At 48.0% G+C, this 6,658-nt stretch overlaps 1 long non-coding RNA gene and 1 pseudogene across 1 annotated transcript in view; both read right to left on the bottom strand.

Moving 5' to 3' along the window:
- Positions 1–6,658, bottom strand: part of LOC142046342 (uncharacterized) — a 934,987-nt gene that overhangs the window by 96,357 nt on the left and 831,972 nt on the right. The window contains exon 2 of the long non-coding RNA XR_012655262.1: positions 194–438. This is a non-coding gene — a long non-coding RNA (uncharacterized LOC142046342). The remainder of the gene's footprint in view (positions 1–193; positions 439–6,658) is intronic.
- On the bottom strand, positions 5,247–5,865 carry LOC116816397 (apelin receptor B-like; annotated as a pseudogene).

The following is a 6,658-nucleotide window of genomic DNA, read 5'->3' on the forward strand; positions in this document are numbered from 1 at the left end:
AAAAATCATCTCTGTAAAATCAGGATGGAAAATACTTTACAGGGTAATCAGATTCATATAGCCCAGAGGAACCCCCTCTAGCCTTAGGTTCAAAGTTACAGCAAACAGAGGTAAAATCCTCTCAGCAAAAAAGGAACATTTACAAGTTGAGAAAACAAAAAAGACTAACCCGCCTTGCCTGGCTATTACTTACAAGTTTGAAACACGAGAGACTGATTCAGAAAGATTTGGAGAGCCTGGATTGACGTCTGGTCCCCCTTATCCCAAGAATGAACAACCCCCAAAACAAAGAGCACAAACAAAGACTTCTCTCCACCAAGATCTGAAAGTATTTTGTCCCCCTGTTGGTCCTCTGGTCAGGTGTCAGCCAGGTTCACTGAGCTTCTTAACCCTTTACAGGTAAAAGACATTAACCCTTAACTATCTGTTTATGACAACCTCAAACCCCACTTTGCCTCCAGCATTTATAATAGTGTTAAATATATAAAAAAGTGTTTTTAATTTATAAGGGGGGCTCACACTCAGAGGTTTACTGTGTGAAAGGGGTCACCAGTACAGAAGTTTGAGAACCACTGAATTAACCCCTCTGGAGCCTTGGGGAATGCGGGGGTGGGGGGAGGGGCCTCCCTTGGTAGGGCTGGGAAGAAGGTAGGTGGTGTAGGATATTGCTCTTCTCATGTGATACCTCCCCCATGGAAAAGATGACAGCTTGGCTCTTTCTGTTAAATAACTGTCTGCAAGCCTCAAACTGCTGAATGAGCTTTAGGGTAGGGAAGGTTGTGCATCCTCAAACGGCCTGGCCCTGCCCCCTATCTGACCCCCATCCACTTCCTGCCCCCTGACTGCCCCCCTCAGAGTCTCCGACCCATCCTGCTCCTTGTCCCCTCACTGCCCCCCCGAGACCCTCTCCGCAACCAACACCCTGGAACCCCACTCCCAACCAACCCCACCCCCCTGTTCCCTGTCCCCTGACTGCCCTGACCTATCCACTCCCCCTCCCCCACGTCCTGGCAGACCCTCGGAAGCTCTGCCCCCTCCCTATCCCCTGACTGGCCCTGGGACTCCATGCGCCTTATCTAACCAACCCCCCAGACCCTGGCCCCCTGCCATGCTGCTTACCCCCACCTCTCCCAGATCCTCAGCGCTCTGCATCCAGGAGCGGCCCTGGACAGCACTACAGCGGCCTGACTCCAGCGGGGCCTAAGTTCCTGTCGGTTGGCCCAGAGCTCGTAGCCCTGCCCCCTTACCACGCGGCTCTGAGCAGGGAGGAGCTCAGGCCCCGCCCGAGCCACGCTGCTTTAGCTCTGTCCAGGGCCACTTCTAGGTTACCCCCACCTCTCTCCTCTCTCGGACCCTCAGCGTGCCGCATCCAGGAGCTGCGCTGGCCCCTGGACAGCGCTGCAGTGGCCTGGCTCTGGCAGGACCGGAGCTTGCAGCCCTGGCCCCTTACCATGCAGCTCTGAGTGGGAAGGAGCTCAGGCCCTGCCTGAGCCACGCTGCTTTAGCTCTGTCCAGGGCCACTCCTGGACTCAGCATGCTGAGGCAGCGGGGGATGGGGGAAGGCAGAGGCAGGGCCGGAGAATTCTTGTGGGGACCCCTGTGGGACCTGGGGCAAATTGCCCCACTTCCCCCGCCTCGGGCAGCCCTGCATTTGGCACGATCTACCTTTTGTAAAACCATGTTGTATTTTGTCCCAATTACCATTGATCTCAATGTCCTTAACTACTTTCTCCTTCAAATTTTTTCCCAAGACCTTGTATACTACAGATGTCAAAGTAACAGGCCTGTAGTTACTAGGATCTCTTTTTTTTTCCCTTTCTTAAAAATAGGAACTATGTTAGCATTTAGTTAGTCATACGGTACAACCCTTGAGTTTACAGATTCATTAAAAATTCTTGTTAATGGGCTTGCAATTTCATGTGCCAGTTCCTTTAATATTCTTGGATGAAGATTATCTGGGCCCCCCAATTTTGAGTCCTGCTAAACTGTTTGAGTTTGGCTTCTACCTCGGATGTGATAATATCTACCTCCATATCCTTTCTCTTTCCTTGCCCTTATACTGTGCTTCAGATTCCAGCCTAACTCCTCCAGTTATTTGGACTGGATGTGGGGGGCAGGATCTAAGGCTAGATGAGTTCTATAGCATCAACGATATTTGGTCAAGTTTTGCTCTTGGTTATACCAGGGTAAATTCCATTAAAGTTAATGATCCAAATTAATCCTTAGTTTAATTTCACTGAAGTCAATGCAGTTTACACCAGGGATGAATTTGACTTATTGGAGTTACTGAACATTGACCACACCAGTGTACTTGAGCAGAATTTGATCCTTAACAATAAAGCCAGAGTTACACTGTGGTATGCAGTTCTTAATAAAGCAGTATTTAGTATATCCCAAAATCTAACTGTGCTTGGACAGGGTACTGGGCAAAGGGTTGCAAATTCAGCCCTCTGTCATGCCTGTCTCTCCATAGCGGAAAAAATAAGAATTGTCTAGAAGTAACCTGGCCCTAATTGGGAGGCGGAGACAGCTGCTACCTAATTAGTCTGGGGCTGCATAAAAGCCTCAGGGGATGGATGGCAGGGATGGATGGCAAAGCAAAAAGCGGTAACTCTCCCCTCCCTCCTGTCTGCAGATAGTGACGGGTTGCTTGTATGTGGTGAAACGGTGGTGGGAACAAGCCTGAGAATAAAGTGCACCAGTGGCTACTAAACCCAGGGTCTCCGAGTGACTTTGTGAACCTAGCAGGGGCAGAAGCCAAGGGGACCCTGCCACACTCTGCTACACACTTCAGTAACCAAACACTTTTCTTGTAGACCAAAGCACATGATATTCTGTATCTTAGAAAACCAGGACCGTCCATATTGCTCTTCTTCCCCTACTTCTACAGTGAGAAGGATCAGCCAACTGGTCTCTTGAACTGTATGGGGTTTTCTTTTTTTTTTTTTTTTTAATTTAAAGGCACGGTACTTGTGAGAAGCTTTTTATCATCTCCTCTGGGCAGACCCTCATCTTAAAACCGTATTGTGCCTTAACAGCATAGGTGGTGGGTATTAAAGGCCAGGGGAGGCTAAGCCTCCCCAAACAGCTGCCAACCCATTACTTTTGAGAGTGCAGATACCTGGGCTATTGCCTTGCTTGGACTCTGCCCCGAAGTCCTGGTCCACCCTCTCTCGGCTCCTTCCTATCCCCGCTCCACCCCCTCCGCCAAGCACCCCACCACCTTGGATGCAGAAGGCCAAGCAGGGCCGGGCCTTGGAGTAAAGCCATGGGCCAGGGCAGGTGCTGGGGGAGCTTCTGATGCTCGTGCCAGCCTCCCTAGAGGCCCGAGCCATGGGCTGCCTATGCTAACAGAATATAAAATTCTTCTTCGTAAAATGTCCTGCAACCTTAAAGGCTGTTTATATGGTAGATCAGGGGTAGGCAAGCTACGGCACGTGAGCTGGTTTTCAGTGGCACTCACACTGCCCAGGTCCTGGCCACCAGCCTGGGGGGCTGTGCATTTTAATTTAATTTTAACTGAAGCTTCTTAAACATTTTAAAAAGCTTATTTACTTTACATACAACCATAGTTAATTATATATTATAGACTTATAGAAAGAGACCTTCTAAAAACATTAAAATATATTACCGGCACACGAAACCTTAAATCAGAGTGAATAAATGAAGACTCAGCACACAACTTCTGAAAGGTTGCCGACCTCTGTGGTAGATGAATGTGTTGACCATTCTTTATATATATATATACAATTGCTTCTATCTATCACTAAATTCCATTTGCTCTTCCTGTTATGAATCTAACGCTGCATTTCGCCGTATAGAAAAGTCAAGGGATTATAGGTAGCAACATCTATCATTAAGCTTCCTTGCCACTTCCCATTATAAAAGCCTGTTTTTAGTTGGGGGGGGGGGCACATGGTCAGAAGCTGGGGGAAAGTGATAGGAATAGAGGGGAGGAGGGAAATGACAGGAATAAAGGAGGGGGACAGGAGCTGAGGAGGAAGGGATGACTGAAGGGTCTGTGGTCTGTAACCATTAGAGAACGCTCCCCTACAGAACCTGGAATTGAACCCAGGAGTCCTGAAACTCAACATTTCTTTGCTGTCTAGGAAATAGCAGTGAAACCTACTGGCAAAGTGTCTGTCTCCTCCCTCCCTTCCCCAAGGGCGGCTCCAGGCACCAGCACACCTAGCGTATGCTTGGGGCGGCAGCCCACTGGGGGCACTCTGCTATTAATATTCCATAGTCAGGGAGACCACTAAAGAACCTGAAGCTGCAAGAAATCTCAAGGTCCTACAGGAAGGTGATAATAAACTGTTCATATTTACAGATTTCTCCATTGCCACCCAGTGAAGGCCAGTGGAATTCACAGAGGTCAGGAGTATGCATTACTCAAAAAAATATTAGATTCTCTTTTCTATACCTGGCAACTCTAAAAATAATCAGCATTAGTTAGACATCCACCTTCAAATGTCCAGCAGAAATTAAAGACATTCTCAGCAGTATTTCATATAGTTCATTGACGTGAACTATGCTGCTGTTATGTAAGAAGTAGATCTATATATTCCCTTTTTTATAGACTTTCTGTAAAATAACCTCCTGGCATATTACATATTAACTTAGAAAATAGATTGGCTACGAATGCCAGATAATTAACTTTTTAATCTCCTCCCCACTTGATTTGAAATTCTGATTTAACAGAAGCAGGAGGTTTACAGAACTTAAAAAGGAAAGAGAAGTCAATGACTTGTGCTTGTTTTTACTCTCTGCTGGAATGGAGATTCCCCAGACACGGTTTATCACATAATCTGTGTATTTACATTTTGCCCTCCTGGACATATACCATTTAGGATTACTTCCCCTCCCTATATGCCAAGCATTTTACAGATAGGGAGAGCCATAAAAAAGTCAAACAAAATGTTCTATTTCAGGCTATAAGCACTATTTAATAATTCATTTCCCTGTTAAAAAAAAAAAGTTTCGTAAAAGAAAAACCCATAGGACCATACCCAACAGAGAAAATGATAGAGTATTGGGGAAAACTTTTTGTTATAGCATATTTTTTTAAAAGAAGTTACCTAACCAGTATGTACACTTGATTAAAAATGGCAAAAACTCTGATTATACCAATAATGCTAGAAAAAAGGAGAAAATATTTAAAGCAACATATACTTTTATAATAAATGACAATATTTAGTAAACAGTTATGAACAGTCTAGAATGTGTACATAGAACCAGGACTGGCTCTAGGCACCAGCAAAGCAAGCACCTGCTTGGGGCGGCACATTTCCAGGGGTGGAATTCTGGTTGTCAGCGGGGCTGGTCTGCATGTCACATAGCAGCAGGGCGGGCAGAACCAGCAGGCCAGCCAGCAGCCAGGGTACCACCAGCAAGAGCAGTGCAGGGGCACATGGGCCGGGAGCGCAGCAGTTAGCACATGATGGCCAGGTAACGCTCGAAGCTGAGGCCGCCCAGGCAGAAGTCAGAGGTGAACATGTTGAACAGTACCAGGTAGCTGCTGAGCTTGCACAGCGCCAAGCCAAAGGGCCAGTGGAAGTGCAGCGCCATGTAGGCAGCTCACAGCGGTAGGGTCACCACGAAGGCCAGGTTGGCCAGTGCCAGGTTGCCGATGTAGGTGTCGGCGGAGCGGTGCTTGGCCCGCAGGCTCTGCCACGTGGTGAAGATCACCAGCCCATTGCCCGACAGTCCCAGCACGAAGACCAGCATGTAGAGCATGGGCAGCAGCAAGAAGGACACCTCCCAGTCTGCCAGCCACTCGCAGTGCGCACTCGGCCTGCTCTTGTTCACCTCCCTGTAGTAATAGTAGGGCTCGCCGCCCAGCGTGTCTGCAGCTGAGTCCTCCATGGCCCCACACTGTGCCCCATCACCAATAAAGGGGGCTCCCACCACTGCCCCTGTCCCCTGTGGCGCGCCTGGAGGCCCACCCCCGGCTGACGCTCTGCCAGCCCAGCCCACTGGGGGCCAGAGTCCTGCCCTCTGCCCCAGGCACACCCCAGTCCAGAATCACAGCCCCTGACCCAGGCACATCACTTCTCCCCTTGCTTCCAGAGTACCCCCATCCCCACCCCCTGCCTCCCAGCACAGGGAAAAGCTTGAAGAGAGACAGAAAGGGAGCAAGGGGCATTTGGTTGGGGGGCAAGTGCTGCTTTTTCCAGCACATGGGTTATCTAAAAGCTATAATTATTAATGCCTGGTAACGTATAGTTGTTTTTAAGGTTTCAAATACACAGCACTTACCTCTGTCTAAAGAATGTTTATTGACTGAGATTTTCCCTAACTTTCATTAACATGGAAAAAATGACTTTTTTGGGGGTAAGACAATGTTCATATTCCAGTTCAGATCTTCCCAAACCCCCTCAGCTCCTTCCAGCCTAACCCCTACACAACACTTTTCAGACTCAGAATATTCGTTCCTGGGGGTCAAAGCTGTCATAAACAGATAGTAGGAGTTAATAGAACAGAAGTACTTTATATCTTTTTTGACTGTAAAGGATTAACAAGTTCAGTGAGCCTGGCTGTCACTTGATTAGAGAACCAATCAGGGGACAGGATACTTGAGGGAGGGAAGTTTCAGTGTGTGCTGTTAGTTTTTGGTGGTTGTTCTCTCTGGGTTCTGAGAGTGACCAGATGTGCAACC

Source organism: Chelonoidis abingdonii, chromosome 2, assembly GCF_003597395.2.
Source record: "Chelonoidis abingdonii isolate Lonesome George chromosome 2, CheloAbing_2.0, whole genome shotgun sequence".
NCBI lineage: Eukaryota > Metazoa > Chordata > Testudines > Testudinidae > Chelonoidis > Chelonoidis abingdonii.